Raw genomic sequence first — 24,292 nt, 5'->3', positions numbered from 1 at the left:
CGACAGGCTTTCATTGACATTTCCTCTGTGGTCGCACTTTCTTATAGTGTACAGTAGGCCTAAAGTTTCAATTTTCACGTAGGTTTATTCATTCACTTCATACGTTTCTGTTTTGTTTCAGTATATTTAGTAATACATTTTCTTTCAGCTAAATTTAGTCTTATTTTGAGTTTGCAATACTTTGAAGACACTATATGAACTTACAGGGCCATTAAAGCGGTTTGGCATTTGAATTTAACAGACAGGGGAAAGTGGGGAGCACAAAGAATGGAGGATGGATGAAGTTGGGTCATGACAGGCAGTGGATGACAGAGAGGGAAAGAGGAAGAGAATAACAGAGAGAGAGAGAGAGAGAGAGAGAGAGAGAGAGAGAGAGAGAGAGAGAGAGAAACTGACAGACAGACAGACAGAAAGACAGCGAGAGAGAGAGACAGACAGACAGACAGCGAGAGACAGACAGACAGCGAGAGAGAGAGAGAGAGAGAGAGAGAGAGAGAGAAAGGGAAAGACAAACAGAGAGGATGGAGCTGTGTGTTGTTTATAGAGAGTTAGGCCTCTATGTGTTTATATTAGTGTGCTACTTATACTACTGCTGCACTACATGTGAAGAGCATGGCTTCTCATTCCCACCGCACTAGACCCCGCCCATCTGCCACTCAGCAGTCCCCTGAGACGCTTTGTATCTGAGCAGAATGTATGTGTGTGTGTGTGTGTGTGTGTGTGTGTGTGTGTGTGCGTGTGTCTGTGTGTCTGTGTGTCTGTGTGTCTGTGTGTGTGTGAGAGAGAGAGAATATCTGAGACAAGAAAAAAGAAACACACATTGTAATGTGCCTGTGTGCACTTATGCATGAATATGTGTGTGCGCGTGGGTGCGAGCGCGTGCGTGCGTGTGTGTGCGCTTGCGTGTGTGCCTGCGTGCGTGCGTACGTGCGTGTGACCGTTTCTGCATGGCTGTGTGTGTGTGTGTGTGTGTGTGTGTGTGTGTGTGCGGGGGGTCACTTGTGCATATGTATATTTGTTCTTGACCTGAATATTGAGCCCACTTGGTATGTGATGCCATGACCTTTCTGTGCAGCAAATGTTTGCAGCCTATTTTACGCATTTCCCTAGTGCTCTTCGGTAACACTTCCAAATAAGGGGCCATAATTAACAGTAAAGTAGCTACAACCTAATACTTAAGTTAGGGTTAATAATCATTACTAAATGCCACATTAGACACATATTAATTGTTATTAATGCATATGAAGAGTTCAGATGCAAAACCCCCTAAGTGCCTTTTAAGAAAATAATCTTCTTTCATTTTAATTTAATACAAAGCTATCAAAATTGCATAGTTTTTTTATTTTATTTATGTAATATAACTTTTTATATGTACTATCAAGTACAGGAATGTAAACAAAACCACCAACGGGGTTCTCTAAAAACATAGAAGTGCAGGTCTTCAGAAATGGAGTTAGGGGGTTTTGCATCTGAACTCTTCATATGTTGAACATTAGTAAGCAGTTACTTAACTATTAGATAACTATTACCTTATGTTACAAGTTAATAGCATATTATTATTTAACTAATAGATAAGTAAGGGCACAGTTAATAGTTAAGTAGCTATCAGGTCATACTTAACTAGGACCAAAATTAACACTTACTTAATACAAAAATAAGGCATATCTAATGGTTAATTAATACATAAATATTGGGTTTTGGGACCCTTATATTAGAGTTGGCTGAGGATAACTAATGGTTAATTAATCGATAGATATTGGTGTTTGGGACCCTTATATTACACTGTAAAACCTTATAAGTTGAGTTTACTTACAAAAACCCAGAAAAGTGGTTGCCCTAGAAAAACTAAGTAATTATGAATGATTAAACTTACAATCTTTTGTGACCTCAACTGTTGTATATACTCATCATATGTAAAAGTTTAAGTTAAATGTACTTAAGTCCAAATTGATTTAACCTACCATCTTCCACAGTAGTAACTGTTATCTATAGTTATTGTATGCAAAATTCCCAGTTTAATGTACTAAATTCCCAGTCGCACCTCCCATTCCTCACCATGACTGAGACAACTGTGGCATGGAACCAGTCCATCACACTGCTCTCTTGTATTAATAGACCAAACTATCCATAACCACTGAGAAATTCAAGTTTCTGCAGTATGTGCAATATTATTACCATTTAATTATTGTAATCTCCTGGATGATAGTACATTAACCAGTGTGCATAGAATGCTCTAGTTGAGCATAATTAGACAATCCTGAAATGTCAAGTAAGCAACACACCAAAAAGGATACCTGCTACCACAATACTCACTACCAACTAAATACCTAGCCAGCCAACAAACCAGTCCACCAGCCAACCAAAAGAGTCAGTTGTCAGCTAGCCAGCGAAAGAGCCGGCTAACCAACTAACACTCAGTTAGTCAGCCAACTAACCAACAAACAAGTCAGTTGTATGGCTAGCCAGCTAACAAACCAGCCATACAGTCAACCAAAAGAGTCAGTTAGCCAGCCAACCAGCTGGCCAACAAACAGTCAGTTGGTCGGTCAGTTAGCTCACTAACCAACAAGCCGGACAGAGAGCCAGCGAACCAGTCATTTAGGCAAGCAACTCAAGCATTGTGACAGTCTGAGTTTTTATAGAGGTGAAAGTTAACCATGTGACCAGAGTAATCAGGCATGTGGCAGCTGCAGGTAGTAATTCAATGAACTTGTAACAGTCCTATGTACTCAAGTGAGGGCAGGTACTAATTGACAGGTTGATTGGGCACTACCATTATTCCTGGTTGATGGTAGGCAATGTCAATTATGTCATGCAGCATTTGACTTTCAATTGTGCAATGGCACTTCACAAGATAGCCTAATTTTACTAGGTGGCAATATTCTGATTTAAAATTGGATGCTGCAGCGTGGCCATATTGTCAGTTGAAATTTGAAACGATCTGTTAACATGAAACACACTGCAGGAATACATTCAACTGCCCACATCTGGGTAGAGGCCAGTTGGTGCAGCCTGAAGAAAAAGAGGCGGGGTCATAACCAAAACTTATGAATTTAATCCATTCAACTAAAACATATTCATCTGAACAACTATTTCCTCAAATAAGTTGTCAATACTCAGTATTCTTCAGAAATGCCATCAAACTTCTATTTTTTAGTGCATTTTAATTAGTCTTGGTAAGTACATTTGATGTCTGGGTTTACAGTGTAGAGTTGGCTGCGGATAACTGATGGTTAACGATAGATATTGGTGTTTGGGACCCTTATAATAGAGTTGGCTCAGCATACCTAATAGTTAAGTAATTAATCTACTGTGACATCTAGTATTCTCTTGTTCAAATCACTGTAATGGTGGTAACAGGAGCCATTATATAGCAAGGATTGGACGTACACTTCTCAATGATGGTGGGGTGATGAGATGTAATTTTTTCATGTACCACTTATTAATTTTAATGGTAAAAACCCTACAATAAATGCAGAACATTATGAAGAGTAATAGTTTTGAAGCGAAACTAAACCATTCCTTTGTGATAATAGGTTAATGTTTGAGAATATTAGCTCCAAGAAGAGCAGTGCATGATGGGTACGCAATCTACAGACAACAATATTTCGGTATTATTTAATCATTAGATATGCCTTACTTTTGTATTAAGTAATTGTTAATTAAGGTCCTTAGTTAAGTATTACCTAATAGCTACTTAACTATTAACTGTACCCTTACTTATCTATTAGTTAAATAATTATATGCAATGAACTTGAGACATGGTGAGGGGCCATATATATAAGGGGCCATAATTAACAGCAAATTAACTATAACCTAATACTTTAGTAAGGGTTAATAATCACTACTTAATACCACATTAGACACATATAAATTGCTATTAATTCCCATGTTAAACATTAGTAAGGAGTTACTTAACTATTAGATATTTATTACCATGTGTCACAAGTTCATAGCATATAATTATTTAACTAATAGATAAGTAAGGGTACAGTTAATAGTTAAGTAGCTATTAGGGAATAGGCCTACTTAACTAAGGACCTTAATTAACACTTACTTAATACAAAAGCAAGGCATATCTAATGATTAAATAATACCGAAATATTGTTGTCTGTAGATTGCGTACCCATCATGCACTGCACTTCTCTCGAGCTAATATTCTCAAACATTAACTTAATTATCACAAAGGAATGGTTTAGTTTCGCTTCAAAACTATTACTCTTCATAATGCTCTGCATTTATTGTAGGGTTTTTACCATTAAAATGAATAAGTGGTACATGAAAAAATTACATCTCATCACCCCACCATCATTGAGAAGTGTACGTCCAATCCTTGCTATATAATGGCTCCTGTTGCCACTATTGCAGTGATTTGAACGAGTGAAAACTAGATGTCACAGTAGATTAATTACTTAACTATTAGGTATGCTCAGCCAACTCTATTATAAGGGTCCCAAACACCAATATCTATCGATTAATTAACCATTAGTTATCTGCAGCCAACTCTATTATAAGGGTCCCAAACACCAATATCTATCGATTAATTAACCATTAGTTATCCTCAGCCAACTCTAATATAAGGGTCCCAAAACCCAATATTTATGTATTAATTAACCATTAGTTATGCCTTACTTTTGTATTAAGTAAGTGTTAATTTTGGTCCTAGTTAAGTGTGACCTGATAGCTACTTTACTATTAACTGTGCCCTTACTTATCTATTAGTTAAATAATAATATGCTATTAACTTGTAACACAAGGTAATAGTTATCTAATAGTTAAGTAACTGCTTACTAATGCATTAATAACAATTAATATGTGTCTAATGTGGCATTAAGTAATGATTATTAACCCTTACTTAAGTATTATTTTGTAGCTACTTTACTGTTAATTGTGGCCCCTTATTTGGAAGTGTTACCTGCTCTTCAATGTATGTGTGTGTGTGTGTGTGTGTGTGTGTGTGTGTGTGTGTGTGTGTGTGTGTGTGTGTGTGTGTGTGTGTGTGTGTGTGTGAGAGAGAGAGAGAGAGAGTGAGAGTGAGAAAAAGAGAGCGAGGGAGAGATAGACAGACAGAGAGAGAGAGAGAGAGAGAGAGAGAGAGAGAGGGAGGGGGGGGGTGGCTGTTTCTCTTCATGTACATGAGAGTGTGGCAGTCTGCCTTCTTTGTTGGGTGTTAGGCCTATCTGTGGTGTTTAAACTGGAGAGAAAACACCAGAGCAGAACAGATGCAATTCTTTTCTTCTTTTACTTAACTGTGCAATATAGGCTATGTTTACATTTTGATGTTTACGAATTGCATCTGTGCTGCTCCGGCAGGGCTGGACTGGACATCAGGCACACAGGGCATTTTCCCGGTGGGCCGACAGTCCTCATTGTCTTTGTTGTTGTTGTTGTTGTTGTTGTTGTTGTCGTCTTTATTTTTCCCTTAGAGTCCAGACAAAAATCTTAAATAGGGTAGCCCATTGCCGAATATTTAATATGTTTATAAATGGTGGACTTTCATATGATATTGTGTGTATGTAGTTTGGGGTGGGGGAATGTGAGGGGCTGGAGACTGTCTGTGTCAAAATAAATGCCAGGCCATTTTTTTGTCCCAGTCCAGGCCTGTGCTCCAGTGTCTTCTCTCTGGCTGTCTCCCGTTGACGCACCAGATGACAAAACAGAAGTGCGTGGAATTTCCCCTGTGGTGTTATGGGTATTGTCTCTGTGTTAAACAGCCTGTGGTGTGGAGCATTACCATTTTAAGTCTGCAATTGCCAAATGAACATTCATGATGAGGTTTTGGGCACAGGCTTAGAGTTCATTGGCTCTCAGGGTCGGATCAAGATGTCCTGGGGCCACTTGGCTACAGGTTGCTGTGGATCCCCCCCCCCCCTCCCCGGAAGGCATTTACATAGACAGTGTCATAATTATGAGCTAGGAATTAAGGATAACTTGTCTACCAACTGTATTCAATACGACACATGATTATACATCCTGTCACAATTCCACAATTTTTCACTTTCGGCCATTGAGAGGCCCCCTGGCTGGTGGGGGCCCCAAGGCTGCAGCCATATCTAGCCTGTATGTTAATCCGGCCCTGTTGGCTTAGGTTCTATATCGTCGGCTTGCTACCAAAACTGCCTAAGTCCGATTTTGGGGTTTTCGGAAAACAGGGAAAAACTAGTCGCCAAAGGGGGCGCCAAACATCAGTGGCGGTTCTAGGAAATCTGAGACCCTGGGCAAAGAGCAATTGTGAGTCCCCCCTAATAATTTTGGTCAAAGGAGATTTTTGTAGAACTTTACTCCCCTACCACATCTGCATCATCCTGTCATCCTGTCTGTGTCATTGGTCCACTACAAACAGTACCTGTCTAAGACGTTAATTTATTTTCTTTACTTATTTTGAGTGAAGCTGCAAGTCAAACATGAAATGGCTCCTAAGGAAAACAAAACACTTTAAAATAAATTATTTGATGCAGGACAACAAGAACAATGCACTGCACATTATTTTGATAGTTATACTCTTCTGTTTTATTTTTATTCCAAACTTAAATCCTGGAAATGGTGAATGATTGAAATATTTTTGGAGACCTTGTATTAGTCTAGCATGCTGGTGAATGTCATGGCTACCAACGGACTACCACAGTTTTTTTTATTTATTACCACCTAAGGACATATTAGTTTTTAAAATCATTATTTTTTTCATCAACATTAAAGCACTTTTTGCCATTGTGCCAGAGCAATTGTGAGAATGGTAATACATTCATTGCTCATGCTAGGAGAAATCCGGCTTGCAGTCACACAGAGGAAGTATTGCAGTGGCTTCCAATCTCTATGTTGAGGGTCCATCAGTCATGGTGGAGGATGAAGGGGTGGGGCACTTCTTTGGTCCTTGTACCTCCTCACGAACTGTCTCCTCCTTGTTTATCATCTTTGGTTAACTTCTGCTCTTCTCCATGCTCATAGAACTGCCCCACCCCCCTAACCTTGCCCATGACAGAGGTAGCCTGGTCCTAGAACTGTCCCCCGCCCACTTCAACACCATGACCGTGGCTTTCAGAACATGGCATAGAACCACTACTGGATTCTTTACCCATTGCGCTTTGACAAACCACTGAGCGTGCAAGACTGAAATACATCTGCTCACCACTGTTCAAAGTAAAAATTATAAGATAATGGATAAATATATTGTCAAATAGACTTCCATAGGACAGTGATGTCTATAGTAGTCTACTACAAACCTGTGATGATATCAAATAAAGCACTTGATTAACAATATCTCAAATCATTTCCTACAGGTTGTCTTAAGGCTATAACCATTATGTGCTAATACTATTATCTCAGACAGTGATCTCTATGGATGAAGTTTTGAAATATGGCCATTGTCTTTGAAGAGGGAAAAAGACCTCTTAACAGATGTAAATAAACTGCTTCTTGCATTAAAAATGGCTAAGTCAAGTTACCCAAGTCATTCACATTGGCGGAACAATTGTGCACAGGGCCCCAGGATGAATAGATATGGCCCCCATACCACCTGTCAATATCATAATAGGGCCCCTACGCCTGCCACCTGCAGGAGGGCCCTAGGCCTACAGGCAAATGCCCTCCTTGTCCTCCCTATAGCTACGTCCCTGGTCATTCATTTTCTCATAGGCAGTGTGTGACTTTATACTTACAGATTTTTGTCTCTGGTGACTCTTGTGATTGATCAATGACCCTGGCAGAAGGGCAGGGTGATACAGCTGTGGTAGGGGTGTAAGTTTATGCAAAAATCTCATTTCGACCAAATTCGGACTTAGGCGGTTTTGGTAGCAAGCCGACGATATGAAGATGAGATATGAAGATGTCATTGCACACCCCTCCTCAACCAGCATGACCAACATTTAACCAAAACGATGCTTTCATGCACTAAAAATGCACAGTACCCTCTATAATATGGTGTTTTTTTTAGTTACCGTGAGTTTATTGTGGCTTATGTGTTGTGTTCTGTGGTGTTATGGGTGTTGTTAAGTGTGTCACAACACAACCCTCTTCACCAGAATCACATGTAACCATCATAGATGCTTTCATGCTCTGAAAATGCTTTCAACACACTCTCTAACGGGGTGTGATATGCAAGGCACTAGACTCAAAGGCCTTATGAGGTACCTAGGTGATACAGGTCTAATGGACAGGATATAGATACACCTTTCTTTCTGTCTTTCTTTCTTTCTTTCTTTCTTTCTTTTTATTTATTATTATTTATTTATTTTTTTTTTCCCTTTAATTTATTATGCCCTGCCATGATTTCATGATCGTATCACACACTCCTGTACAGTAGGTGGCGATATACAAGCTACATTGTAAACCGCCATTACCTAGAAGAAGAAGAAGAAGAAGAACGTGGTGTGATTTTTATTTCAGATTTTATCAATGGTCTGATTTTTATTTTCTTCACATCAGATGTTATGTATTCCATGTTGATTTTAAAATGTAATGCTGGCTATGTTCATTTCTGCTTAAAGACCTCATGACACGTGGAGACAACCCTTTTTAGTTCAGTCTGAAATAACTATTATTTTCTAGCTGAGATGTATCCATATGACAAATATTCCTATTTCTCATGTTATTTCCTAAATTTGAACACACGCCACTAAATTCCACATGCCAGTGCCACTCCCAGCTCCAACATAAAATGACGTATGCTCAGGAACGCCACCTCTCTCTTTACACCTGACTGCACGTGCAGTCAACCATCCTGACAGGGATCGAAAGAGTGTAAGTTCGTTCTCGAATATTATTTTTAACAACATGCCCGAGCGGTGCGTTGCAGGATACTGCTCAAACACCAGAGAGAGCGGTTTCACCCTGCATCGCTTTCCAAAAGACCCTGGATTGAACTTGCTGTGGACACAGCAAGTTCGCAGGACGAGAACTGGTCCCAAAGGAAAACCGTGGAAGCCAAGCTCAACCTCTGTGCTGTGTTCTGCACATTTTCTGGATGAATGCTACGACTCCACCCCTGCTCTGAAGGGGCAACTTGGAATTGACGTTCGCCTGAAGAGGGTTTTGCGGCCCAAATCAGTGCCGACCATATTCCCTAGGGGAACAAGCTCGAGGGGGGCGAGCGGCACCGACGTCAGCTGCAGGGGGTCTCGTGCTCTGGAGAAAAGGCAGCGGCTGGAGGTAGGCTACGTTGCATCTTATTTTGGACTGCATTCTAATAATGAACTCGAGGGAAAGGAAGTGCAAAGAGATTTGTGTTTTATCGCCGCGTAAACCACTGAAGTTGGTGCCAGTTCTGAACACTTCAACAAAGCTACTAAAGCTACTAAAGTGCTTCAGCCGTGCATCTAAATTTATCGCAGTGTTTGCAAAAAGTCTAGTCTCCTTCCTACATTTCAGTTCGCCGCCGTAGGCCTACAGTTGGTACAGTACAATTATATTTGTCTACTGGTAAATAGTCTACTGTACCAGCTGAAAAGACAATCAATGCAACTCTATGCGACTGCCCCCCCCCCATCAGCGTTGTGTCCGTGACTAATGGAGCATGAACCTACTCTACGTGTTGACAAATAGCCTACTCTTGTCAGAACCCCAAACGAACATGCAGTAGCCTATACATGGGCTACTGAAAAAAAGTGCTGCTGCAAATGTAATGTCATGTAAATGTATTACTTCTTTGTGTGTTCAAGAACAATCTGCAGTCATGTTTGTTTTGGGTTTGCAGTAGCGCTTTTTTCCTCTCCTACTCACCCGACATCATTATAATGTTTCAGACACTCCAGGAATGCCAGTCTGAGTATGCAGCTGCAGAGGAAAGAGATGGCTTCACTGCTGATGGGGTCCCATCAATTGATGTAAGTTTTGGTAAACTGTGTAGGTCAACTAAGTTAGGCTACTAATACAGATCACATTTGACTAACTACACACCATCCTGGCCACTAGGCCTGTGTCAACCCCCTCTCTCAGACCTTACACTGGTTGGGTTTAGCACACTGTACACTGGTCTACTTTTTGCTCAGATTCTTTGTGTTGGGAAAGAAACAGTTTTTTTAAATTATCGTTTTATTTTTCATTTTACACACACACATACACATTATATATATATATATATATATATATATATATATATATATATATATTCATGTATGTTCTTATTTATTCAGGTGAATTCAACAAAAGATCAACACCGTGACTTTTGCATGCAAGCATGTCTGAGGCCACCAACAAGGACGGTGGCTATGCAGTTCAAATCAAGTAGACGGGCTAAAGGTATTTACATTTTAGCCAAATACGTCTGGGGAAGCGGGTCTTTCCAGCAATACATCTTGTGTACATCACTAATGACAATGTTTTTTTTTTTGTTTTTTTACGTCAAACATGAATTTTCACATCTGCACAAGAATGTTGGGAAAAGTATCTATATGAGGTAGCCTACAGTAATTCACAATCTACTACTGGTTCAGGCAAACTTCACCTTCAAAAAGTTATGTGTAGTGAATGAAGATTTCCTACAGGCTCACACTGATTTCGATGTGCTTATCATTGTTTTTCTTCCCCCAGGTGTGCAGGCTACAATAACAATGGTCACTGTTGGGACTCAGACTGAGACAGAGGATGACAACACAGAGCTGCAAGAAGATGAGTTGTGCGATTCAGATCACATGTCTACAGATGATTTGGATTCAGATCACATGTCCACAACAGATGATTCGGACTACAAGCTGCCATCTTCTGATGATTCAGAGGAGAATCCTGTCTCTGAGCACAATACTCCACCAGTGCCTCCACCTGAGTCGCCTGCAGGTCGAGTTTTTCTTGTTTTCTGGGAATGCATGGTGACTCTGTTTTCAACATGGTGCAGCTGTGGACGTTGTGGGAGCAGATCACTATCCTGGCAATGTAAAGAACTTGGAACATTATTGCAGGTCACCATACGATGCAGCGAATGCAGTAACCAAGGACAGTGGAACAGTCAACCTTTCTTTGGCAGAACATCAGCTGGGAATGTGTTGTTGTCCGCTGCCATTTTGTTTAGTGGGGCCACTGTCACCAAGGTGCTACGTGTGTTATCACGAATGGGCGTTGCTGTAATGTCGGAAAGATCCTTCTTCAGACACCAAGACCAGGTGCTTTTCAAAGCTGTGAAGCAACATTGGGGCGAGCAGCAGTTTAGCATGCTCTGTCTTCTACAAGCAGAAGGGGAACCCATCGTGTGTGGGGGTGATGGACGTGCCGACACCCCAGGGCATTGCGCAAAGTACGGCACCTACTCGATGATGGAGCTCCGGAAAACGGCTGTGATAGACGTACAACTTGTACAGGTACATTTCAGATGTATTATGCTCCAATGTCGCTTTTGCCTGGTATAGAAAACGTCTTCTTTCGTTGGTGGAGGGACTATACTAGTCAATGTTATGCTCATGAAAATCTCCTGCTTTTTATGTTTTAGAGCAATGAGGTTGGAGGGTCCTACCACATGGAGAAAGTGGGCCTGCAGCGATCCCTTGAGAAAGTCCAAGGCTTTGTGGATGTCGGAACTCTCGTGACAGACAGGCACATGGGCATCAACATGATGATGAGGGAGGACCATCCAGACATTACGCACCAGTTTGACATATGGCATGTAGCCAAGAGTAAGTGCAAAATATTAATACAGTCCATTTCTTTTGGGGGGTGGGGGGGGTGGACGACGACATATGTAATATGTGAAACCCGTGTGTGCGTGCGTGCGTGAGTGGGGAGGACGGGGTCCATGTCTTTTTAGCCTGAACAAACATTGCCCAGTGAAATTCTCCTATTGAAACATATCAGGCTGTTCATGGATCTAAAAAGGCTTATAGTTACATTCGATTAGATTCTTTATTGTCCCATAGCAGATTAGATTCTTTATTGTCCCATAGGGATATTTGTTGTCACGTCAGACTGTTCAGTTCCATCAGGTTAGATCTGTGTAGTACACACGTCATTTACAATACCTATAGTCACCATTTTGGCACACAGACACATGAACATCATCAGACATCTATATGCAATACATATACTCACATCTATTCATGTACACTCCAATATACACTCTACATACCTTTACGTTCCTCTCCTATCCATTTTTGTTGTTTGTTCTACCCTCCATTCTCATTTACCCACCTATGCCACCAGCTATGCATCCCCTCTCATTTCCCAGCTATGTCACTACACATATATTGGTACATACACACCCACACATTATTTCATCCCTGCATTGCCCCAGGTGTGTGTGTGTGTGTGTGTGTGTGTGTGTGTGTGTGTGTGTGTGTGTGTGTGTGTGTGTGTGTGTGTGTGTGTGTGTGTGTGTGTGTGTGTGTGTGTGTGTGTGCGCCAGATGTACATTACATTCAGTATTTATTGATTCATCTACACACGTTTACTCAGGTGTCAAGAAGAAGTTGCAGAGCCTTGGACAAACCAGAGGTTGCCAGGATGTCAAACCCTGGGTGGGAAGTATAGTAAATCATCTCTACTGGGCTGTGGTCTCGACGCCTCCTGGCAATGCTCAACTTGTGGTGGACAAATGGATATCAGTTCTGGATCACATCCACAACAGGCACACCGGGTTCGAGGGACTATTCTCTTCTTGTGCGCACGGAGTCTTGGAAGGCAGGGAACAGCGTAAACCATGGCTGAAATATCGTGAGTATACTCCTAATGTTTATTTTATGGAGATTGTAATTGGAGTATCATGTTTCATCACGTTGCATAATTGACATGTATTTTGTACAATGTTCTTCAGATACAAAGGTGTCTGTTGAGGTTGAGAAGATCATCCGGAACAAGAGGCTGTGTGCAGATGTACAACGCCTGTCCCCGTCACACCAGACATCCTACGTAGAAGCATTCCACAGCCTGATTACACACTTCGCGCCTAAGATGTGCCACTTTTCATACAAAGGGATGGAGAGCAGGTAATCATACAGAAATATTCAGTGAAACATACTTTTAGGACATTACATTATACTTGGTAGACTCTTTTATCCAAAGCGGCTTTCAATCAAGGACTTAGCCACAGCTTGCAACATTCGCAGTGCACAGGAAATGTACAGAGCAATGATTGTAAATGTCTCAGGACTTGTACTTTTGTTTGTTTCAAAAGACATTAGCGCAGGGTGAGGAAGTGTAGTAGTATGTCTCAGATAGACTGGGGCCATTTCTGAAGTGACTGGGGGTTGACTGAGGGAAGGGGTTGACCCGTTTATGTTTTCCTGTTAAGAATGGTCATCTGCTTCCTGTATATTCTGTTTGTGTTCATTTCCTAGAGTGATCCTGGCTGCTTTGCATTTCAATGAGAATGCAAACAGGGAGCAGCAGAGCAGAAAGGATGGCGAGATGATGTTCAACTTGCGGTATCCGAAGTATAAGAAGGGCGGCTACATTGTCAGGAAAGTGTTGACAGAGCCATCTTTTGGTAAGCATAATAGAAAGTTGATTGCAAATAAGATTTGTATTTTGAGATGTACTCGTGTGCTATATCTATTGTAGGATTAATTTGAACCTGGTCCACATATTCCTCTGCAACAGGCTATGCTGAAGAGCTGATGCGGATGGTGGAGGCTATGTGTCGAGGTGAGGACTACAGCTGTGATGACTTTGACATTCCAGACCCATCCCCTGTTCCAGAGCCACTGAGTGCATCATGTGAAAGGCCGGATAAGAGGGCAGCAGTCAGTGCACACACAACCCGCTTTAGCACCACAAACAACCCTTGAATATAGACATTACCAAAAGTTTGATGCAGATAATTCGAAAACCACAGTACAGGGTTTGTTGGAAGGACATTTTTTTTGTTTTTTGTTTTGTTTTTTTGTTTAGCTTTTTTTGTTTTTTTTTTTACTTTTTTTCACACTTATGCATACAAATGGTTCCTACTCGGGTGACTTATCTGAGTAAAAAGTAGACCAATGTACTTGTCTTATGTTCAGCTGATTCTCCACTGGTTGGATTGAGTTTGTGGTGATAGTATGTGTAGCTCTGCTCCAGCAGGGGGCACCAAAGCTACACACACACCATCTGGTGTGAACCAGGCCAGGTCCTGGTTACGTTTTTAGTGTTTTTTAGTAATGACAGTCTCGCTGTGCATAAGGTACAATGGCATAAATGGTGTTACAGTTATGTAATATGTGCTACTGTTGTAATTACACCACAAATGTACTCATATTTTTGTTTAAAATTGGACAGAGCTGGACTGCATGGAATAAACACAAACTTCTTTTCATCTTTTCTGTGAGTGCAATGATCTACTGTGTTGGGAACCACCTGCTCCATCCTCTCCTTGTAGTTCTGAAAGAGGTTATTACAGGGTGTGTAACATGTGCTTTAGTCATTTGAGATGGAGACCTTGAGGTGATATTTTGAATATCCTACCCACTCCTTTCATGTCTTTGTTGCTACAGCAGTGCCCCCCCCCCAATACCCATGTGGGCTTTCATGGTATTGTCCCAGAAGTACTGCAGAACATCTTGGACACCACATGATAAAGAATACTAGATAAGCTTCCATGGTGAAGGTGTAAGTTGTCAGCGTGCTAGCAAAAATGCCCAAGTAATTTTATGGGGCAAAATTAGATTTTCCATACCCTATCCCCAACATTTCTGTCTTCCTGCTTGAGTCATTGGTCAATCACAACTCTCAGAAGTTAAAAAACAAACAAACAAAAAAAAAACAGTACCTATCAAAATTGCCAAGTCATATGGTGAAAAAGCTCAAATGAATGATCAGGGACAGAGCTATAAGGAGGACAATTAGGGCATTTGCAACTAGTCCAAGGGCCCTCCTTTAGGTAGTGGGGGCCCTGGTGGGTTGCATGTGGGCCCTATCTATTTGCCCTAGCGCCCTGTGTGCAATTGTTCCACCACTGTGAATGTCTTAGTCCGCTTGACTTGGACATTTTTGATGCAAGAAATTGGACTTTGGCATTTTTGACACACACAATATTGCAGAGGTCGTTCATTTACATCTGTTTATGGTTTTTATGAATACATTTCAGTGAATCAAAGGTGATGACCATGTGTTTTAATTTTATCTCTGGGCTTCACTGTCCAAGTGATCATACTTTTCATGTTTTAATATAAATTTTGAACTTAAAACAAAGTGGTGATATGATGAAACTTTGAAACATGTCTATATTACATTGCACCATTCCTATGTGACTTCAGTAGTACACGTTGAGATTGGTTAAGGATTGCTTTTCAATGAGCATTGCATTTCATCTTTTGAGGGTGAACACATGTAATTTCAAAGGAGAAGCTCCCACTCCTATTGCAGTGTAAGATTCTCTTCCAATGGAAGTGTTCACTCAATACCTATATGGGAGTGATGAGCACTTGAAGGGCAGAGAAACTGTGCAGTGTAGCAATTCTATGCCCTGGGCACCTCAATAATGGTAGTGGATTAGGGCGGGCCACCGTTCTATGATCAGATCATCTCGGTCATGGAGGTGTTTTGGGGGTGGGACTGCCTTATGCTCATGTTGAAGAGCAAAGGTTCACCAGATATGGTGTACAGAGGGAGGAGACAATTTGTAAGGGAGGTACCCTGACCAACTAACTGTTCCACCATGACTGTGATGGCCTGAGCATGGTATGAGGCCACTGATGCTAAAATAGGCAATGTGTGCCTTCCTGTGGACAGCATTGCTTGACACATTTTCAGTGGATAGCTTTGGTATGGAGGTGTCAATAGGAATCATGTCATACTTTACAATTGTCTAAGTAGTATCTCTTATTACATTTATCATGAGATCAAGTGAACTCATAAACAAAGAGCTGAACTGTAAGTGTAGGTTTGAAGGAGCAGGTAGGGACAATGAGTCTAGTCAGGATGGGAATGGTTGATGCAGGCAAGACTATTACAATTTCTACAAGAATATTTCAATTATGCAATGGTTCATCACTTTATTTCAGGATTTTGTCTCTGGAATAACACCAAAAGAAAAATGTTCAGCTGTTTGTTTCCTAAGACGTTGACTTGACTCTTCTCAAAAAGTAATAGATAAAATAAACCAATACATTTACATCTTAGGTGATGGTGGTGTGTGGGGGGTGGGGTGGGGTGGGGTGGGTGGGGGGGGGGGGGGGTGTAGGGGGCCCTCAAATGTGGTCTTTGCCCAGGACCTCAGACTTCCTAAAACCACCACTGCTGAAGTTGTATGTTTGGTGTCACCAAGGCCAAGGGGCGGGGGGGTCTCAAAACTGTTTGCCTAGGACCTCAGACTTTCTAAAACCGCCACTGGTGAGGTTGTATTTGGCGCCCCCTGGGCCTATTTGTTGTACGCTGTTGTGAGTTCTAAAATGAAGACAAATTCATGTGAAGCTACAGGTAACATGTATTGACATTCATTGTCATTTATTTACAAACACTTAAAACGAAAAAAAATAATAATAACAAGAGAACAGCAAAGCCTAGGCCTATATGTGCAACATCACGGGCTGTTGTTTTCCTGGAACCCCCTGTAATCTGGAGAGGGAAAAGTCCTCCGGATGGACCACACCACACAGGACGGTAAGGGGACCCTGACGTGTCTTCCCAGGTACTCATAGCACCATCTTACAAATTGTCTATATGCAGTGTATCTCTTCCACCTAAAAGTTGAAAGATGATCAGAAGAGGGAAAAAAACAGACGAGTTTTAGATGTAGGCCTGCATGACAAGTTTACATCATTGATATGAAATCATACGGCTCCTACTATTCCATACAAATGATTTTACAATATGAGTAGGCTACTCACTCGTTTCCCTCTACGTCCCCGTAGTCTTGCCGGTAGCTGAAATATGCCGTGCGGAGAACGTGCTCGTTCAGACAAACGGGCTGAAAGCCAGAATGTTCTGTTATGCAGCGGATGTCTGTTCCCGCTCCTATTCTCTCCTGGCGCACACTTTGGGCTGCTCACGGCAGCACACAGACTCCTCTACTGTTTGCATCGGCGCACATCTCCCACAAGAACACCTAAAATGCGACAGATAAAGGCAAGCGTGTTGGAAATAATCACAGAACTTGTCGAGTGTTGATTCGCGTAAAAGTCCGGAGTAGCCTATTCGCGGAAGGAAGGCCACTGGCACTGGAGCCAAGCCATGACGCACGGCAAACTGCCTAATTGGTCTAACGGCCTTGGTGTTCCTTTATAAAAATAAATAATAATATAGGCCTAACTACATAAAGATGAAGACAATGAGGCACTGAGACATAACATCATTTTGCGATCGGTACAGTCCCCTACCTATGGCTATTAGGCCTAGGCTACTTTTGGGATGTGAGAAGCAGACTGCACACAAATGCTCGGTGGTACAAACACACGATGTAGGCCTACACTATCTAACGGAGTCTACTCTCCGTTCATTGTCATAAAAATACACAAGAAGGTTACCATTCCACGTGCTGTAGCCTGCCAACGTCTCTTGGCATCCCGCCGTCTGCCACAGCAGCACCACCGACAGCGCCTTCTGCCTCGCCATCCGAACTTTCGGACTCTCGTCGCTCCAGCTCATCCAGATACGGCTCGTATCTGTAGGGCATAATGCCTCCACCACCATCTTCCAGTAGGCCTATCGGGTCGGACTCTACTTCAAAAAATGTTTCTGGCTCCGAGGATGCTTCAGATGAGTTGTCCACTACGGAATCCATGTTAGTTGTCATAGGTAATCCTGACAGGTGTCAAGACAGTCCTTATATAGCTTCCTGAGTGAGCGTCATCGGTCACGTGAAACAAAGTGACACAAAGCCAACTTCAAATGACTATATTTTATGCTTACTTTCGATGTGTTTGTGTATATTACAATATTTCCCAAGTGTCATATGGTCTTGCCGGTAGTGGAAATATGCGGTGCGGAGAACGTGCTCGTTCAAGCAAACGGGCTGAAAGCCAGAATGTTCTGTTACGCAGCGGATGTGTATTCCCGCTCCTCTTCTCTCCTGGCGCACACTTTGGGCTGCTCACGGCAGCACACAGAGTCCTTTACTGTTTGCATCGGCGCACACCTCCCACAAGAACACCTAAAATGCGACAGATAAAGGCAAGAGTGTTGGAAATAATCACAGGACTTCACAAAGTGTCAATGACATGTCAAGTGTTGATTCGCGTAAAAGTCCGGTGTAGCCTATTCGCGGAAGGAAGGCCACTGGCACTGGCGCCGCCAAGCCATGACGCAGGGTAAACTGCGTAATTGGTCTAACTGCCTTGGTGTTCCTTTATAAAAAATAAATAATAATATAGGCCCAACTACATAAAGATGAAGACAATGAGACAATGAGGCACTGAGACATAAAATCATTGTTCGATCGGTAGGCCTACAGTCCCTATGGATATTAGGCTACTTTTGAGATGTGAGAATTAGACTGCACACAAATGCTCGGTGGTACAAACAAACAATATTACAACAAAGTAGGCCTACAATATCTTACGGAGTCTACTCTCCGTTCATTGTCAGGAAAATGAACAAGAAGGTAGGCCTAGTTACCATTCCACGCGCTGCAGCCTGTCAACGTCTCTTGGCATCCCGCCGTCTGTCACAGCAGCACCACCGACAGCGCCTTCTGCTTCGCCATCCGAACTTTCGGAGCCTCGTCGCTCCATCTCATCCAGATACGGCTCGTAGTCTATCTGTAGGGCATAATGCCTCCACCACTATCTTCCAGTATCGGGTCGGACTTTTCTACTTCCAAAAATGTTTCAGGCTCCGAGTATGCGTCAGATGAGTTGTCTAGACCCACTACGGAATCCATGTTAGTTGTGAAAGGTAATCCTGACAGGCGTCAAGACAGTCCTGATAGGCCTATAGATTCCTGAGTGTGCGTCATCGGTCACGTGACGGACTTATGGGAAGCGCACCAGCAGATGTCAAAAATCTCGCTTTTCAAAGGCCATACAAAGTCATGTTTTCTATCATAATGATCAAAACCAACTTCAAGTGACTATATTTTATGCTTACTTTCAATGTGTTTGTGTATATTACAATATTTCCCAAGTGTCATATGGTCTTTAAGCATATGGCTTTTTCTTCACATGACCGATTGAGACATACACATAATTATTATAGGCTCAGCGAGCGTAGAGACTTCATAGCCTGTACTGTAGCTGAGGGATGCATTGTGGTAGCTAATTGACCTGCACTAAAAGCTTTTTGTTCATGACGATGACAGGCATTTCATTCAAACCTATAGTAGCTCTATATGATTGCATCCTCTCTCCTCAGTCTTTCTTCTGCTCTTCTGCTTCCTCCGTCTTTCTTCTGCTCCTGTCAGCTGCAGAAGGTTAAATATTGTGACTTTGAGTAATTAACCCTTCATGATGACTCACCCACACCAGCTTCTCAAATCACCCGGTGCAGCTGTAGGCTAATTAGAAGCGTCTACACGTACGATCAGGGGCGCCGCTAACAATTTTGGGCCCTATGAAAGATTCAAATTTTGGGCCCCCAGAATGACAAATTATGATATCAGCATCCTTCCAGGGGCCCTTTCAGTGCTTTCGGGCCTTTCCCCTTTCACCTTTCCCCCCTTCGCGGCACCCATGCGTACGATGTGAGGATATTTTTGAAACGCATTGGTGTTCGGCCTTCTGTTTACACAGAAGTTTTAGAATGCACATTTTAAAAATCTGGTGGTAAAAGTATCGCTGTTAGGGGGCTAAAACGCACCTGTCACAATGGAGTTCACACACCTACACAGGAGAAAAAATATCCACATTTAAAAATAGCAGAATATGTGGAAACAGTAGCTTACGGTAATTAACCCTTGATGACTCACCAGTGGCAACACCAGCGTCTCAAATCACCCTATGCAGCTGTAGGCTATGAGTTAGTAGTTAGCTGCAGTACCTGCACCCAGCAGCCAGTGGTGTCATCTAACCCTGGAAGTAGCCCCTTCAGATATCAGCAGTAGAGTTATACAACGAGCTTATTTTAAGAAAGATGGACCAAATTTTAACAGACCCTACACATCCCCTCTACCCAAAGTTTTTAAGGAGCACTAGGTCAATTGACAGACTCCTGCAAAGAACAATCAGAACAGTAACATATCAAAAGTTATTTGTACCTACAGCGATCAAGCTATATAACAGCGAGCCCAAAGCAACTTCAGCACTTTAGTTCTCTCACCTGCCGTATTTTATCTATTTTTACACAGCACTGTTTTTACTTTGTTTTTATTTTCTGTTTTTATCTCATATTGTTATTTTTATTTTATTTTGCATCACATGTTCTTATCCCCTATTTATTATAATGTGGTATTTCCAGCGTCTACTGTCTATGTGTTGTAGTACATCTTGAGGAGATGTGAAATGTGGATTACTTGAGTTTCCCCCTGAGGGATAAAGTTTACCTTGACCTTGACCTTGACCTTAAAGTGATACTGTCCCATTTTTGGAAATAAGCTCATTTTACACCTCCCCTTAAAGGTGTATACCACTATTTTGGGGCTTAATACAGTTAANATCGTTGGCCAGGGTTTATATAGGTGGTAAATTGTCTTATTTTTCATGTAAGCCGTTGTCTTGTTTTCAGACAAGTTAAAAGACGGAGCATGTCGCTAAGCTAGTGAAAGTCAATGGATCCGTGTAGCATGGGCCCTTTTTGGGAAAAGGTGCCCTCTGCCTATTAAAATCTAAATATCCCAGCCTCCGAAACACACAAAAGCATGAAATAAGTTGCATTTAATAGCCAGGACCCTCATTTTGCATTACAATTGGTTCATTCAGCTCTAACATACATTATTAATTAAAAATGAAAAAAAAAACTGAATGCAGTGTATATGTCGCTCCAGGCTAAAATGTGTTAAAGGGGCCCTTCATAATTATTATTCGTTTACATTTCTGAAAGTAGGGGAGGGTTCGGGGACCACCAGGAAATGCCTGCTATGCCAGATGGCCAGTCCAGCCTTGTACCATGGTACAGCCAAAGGAAAATATTCTTCCACTAATGAAAATTAAAAACAAAACTAATTGTTTGGAATGATGTTTCGCTCACAGGCTCTGTGTGTGTGTGTGTGTGTGTGTGTGTGTGTGTGTGTGTGTGTGTGTGTGTGTGTGTGTGTGCGTGCGTGCGTGCGTGCGTGCGTGCGTGCGTGCGTGCGTGCGTGCGTGCGTGCGTGCGTGTGTGATGGATAGTCATGTATATGCCTGTGGCGGTCAGAAGAGGTGTTGTTTTTCAACCCCATAAAAATATGCAGTGTCAATTTTGTTTTTAAATTGCAAATGAATTCATATTATTCTACTCCCGACATTAATGATAGTTCTAAATGGAACTATAAAATTAATGCCAAGATTCTAGAACTATCCAATTAGAAGCATGACTTTGCTTTCCATAGCAACTGTTACTATGCATAAACAAATCCGTCTGATTGGTGTGGGCCGCTAATGCATAGTGGCAGTAAGTGGCCACACAGTCACGTCTGCTCTGCCTCTTCTTCAATAGCATTATGAATGTAAATGTATTCTGGACACGTAGCTAAAAATATAAGAATAGATTGAAGAGAATATATTCCATGTAACGAAATGTTCAGTCAAATAAAATGGATCTATTGAAATAGCTAGGCGTTAGAAGTGTAAAGCAACTTGTACGTGTCATTGCCTGTATTTACACATTTGTTGACGTGTTGCGCTAAGTGTTTGTGTGTGTGTGTGTGTGTGTATGTGTGTGGGTGGTGTGTGTGTGTGTGTGTGTGTGTGTGTGTGTGTGTGTGTGTGTGTGTGTGTGTGGTTTTCCCTAAAAAATGATCAGTGTGATACACTGGGGGATGTCATCAATCATTCACCCAATACACGTGATCTGACATTAGTCAGTGAACAGGATAAATCCATTATTCTGGTAGAAATTGGTTGTTGTTTTGACAGCTACATGGAAACGTGCTTTTCCTCCAAAATATTGAAATACCAACCATTGTGTAATGCATTAAACAACTGTGGCTATTCCTGTAAACAGGCCCGGTTCTAGTCATTTTGGTACCCTAGGCGACCCGAGCACCTCTCTTTCCTTTTTGTGGAATTAGAAATTGGCCACTGAAAACATACTGTATCTGATCGAGTGTTACGCTCAAAGGGAGAAATAACACCAAGGAGGACGGAGTCAGAGTAGTTGTACTTTACTTAGACCAATCTCAGCAGTACAAACCAACATAATTCAAAACAGAAGCAAATCAAACAAACAAACAAATCAAACAAAGTAAACAGAAGCAAAAGCCCATGAGCTTTCAAAAGCCCTCAAGGGGCACGCAGCTAAGGTGAGCAGGAGCGTCAAGTCTCCAGCTCGTTGTCTCCTCCTGGAATGCCAGGACAGCAGCTTTTAAGGAGCGATGGTAAATGGCGACACCTGCAACTCATCTCCCCTGATCAGCATGATGGATTCAGCGCACCTGTGAAGCACAATTGAGGGGAACAAGGACAGGGAGGAAACCACGCCCCTTGGGGGCGTGACACCCTCCCCCTTCAAAAAAGGAAGCAACATCTCCTGAACACAAACGTTACTCAAAAATATAAATGAAAACCAAAAGTAACCAAGCCACCAAATCCCACCCATTGTCAGCACAAAAAATTCAACAAGATTTAGTAAGCTGAAAAAACATACCCATGCACAAACACGCACTTCCACGCACCCATCCAAACAATGGCATTCGCTCTCATTCTGCACACTTTGGAATGTGAAAACATCTGCCACCATGCTCACAGCGCCCTTGATTTGCCCTCCATCAAAATTGGTAACTGGTGCAAAGAAAGAAAACCAAAGCAGAGTAACCAAAAAAGAACAAGTCGGGCCCCACTTTAGTCTCTTGCTCGGGTTTAAACGAGATTGGGACAAGTGTTTAACTGGCTCTGATTTCTGTAAATTACCCAGCAAATTGAAGTCGTCCATGGTTTTGGTTTGGCCACCCGATGCTACCACCATCGGCCGGCCAACATTTAAAACAGACGCACTGTTCCTCCCCCTCGAGCGACAGTTTAGGAGTGAACGACCAGCTGCAGTCATTCTTTCGGACAATGCCAACTCTGATGTCCCAACCTTCATAGAATACAGCTGATCACTTCCGGCGCAATTTGAAATTGTGTCAGCCCAAACTTTTCCTACGGCCAGATCATTCCCCAGAATTATTGCAATATCGCGGACAGGTAAAGCGGGCCGAACAGCCAGCTCTACTTCACCCTGAACAAGCCCACACTGAATGTGCACTTTGTGCAGTAGCGCTGACTGAGATTTAAGACCGATTCCACGCACCAGGAGAGATTTGCCAGTGGAAGTGCAAGAGGAGAAGGGCAATACATCTGAACAAATGAACGAATTACTTGATCCGGGATCACACAAAATTCTAACAGGGACCTGAACATCACTACAGTATCAGGAAGTGACACAAAGCCCTGAGAGACGAATGGCCGAAACTTCTCTTCTCCCTCTGCTGCACACAGAGATACAGCTGTTGGCAAAACGGTAGGCCCATGGGTCAATTTAACCGGGGTCGCAGGCACATCGGCAGCCTGGACCATCGGTTCAGAGGCCCGGATTTTAGCTCTGATTTTCAACAACGGGCATTCAGATTTCCAGTGTCCTTGCTGCTTGCAATAATTGCATACAAGCACACATGTAGGTGGGGGCTGTGGGCGATCCAGAGTAGGACTAGGGATTGAAGATGAATATGTGGGTGAAACATACTTAGACCATGAACGAACCCCATTTCCACTCACACCCACCCCACAAGAGCGATGGATAACCTCCCACGTGTCAGCCAGTGCAGCAGCCTCGGAAGCAGTCTTAACACTACGCCCCATAATAAAAACGGCGATCTGTTCAGGGAGCGTTTGTTTAAACTGTTCCAGCATGACCAGTTCAATCAATTGCTCAACAGACTCAATGTCAGCAGACCGACGCCATCGACCGAATTGCAATGACAATTCTTGCACAAACTCAACATTAGACTGACCATACCTTCTGCGCATGGTGCGGAACAGGTGACGGTACCTTTCTGGAACGAGCTCATAGGCCTTTAGGACTGCAGATTTTAACTTTTCATAGTTCTGGCAGTGGACTTTAGACAGAACCAAATAAGCACGCTGCGCTCGACCAGTCAGAACACTTTGGAGCAGCAAAGTCCTCTCCAAATCAGACCAAGCATAGGCATCGGCAATGTTCTCAAAAAGCTGAAAAAACGCCTCAACATCGGACTCATTAAATGGCGGGACAAGACGCAAATTTTTTGCTACATTCAATTTTGAGGCCGGGGAGGTTTCGCCTCCAGAAGGGTTGGGTTGGACATATAACTTCCCTTCCCTTATAAGTTGTAAGCGTTGCGATTCAACATCCAGGCGCATTTTTTCCAATT

Source organism: Engraulis encrasicolus, chromosome 12 (assembly GCF_034702125.1).
Source record: "Engraulis encrasicolus isolate BLACKSEA-1 chromosome 12, IST_EnEncr_1.0, whole genome shotgun sequence".
In the NCBI taxonomy this organism is placed as follows: domain Eukaryota; kingdom Metazoa; phylum Chordata; class Actinopteri; order Clupeiformes; family Engraulidae; genus Engraulis; species Engraulis encrasicolus.
Note: the sequence above shows the minus strand (reverse complement) of the source record.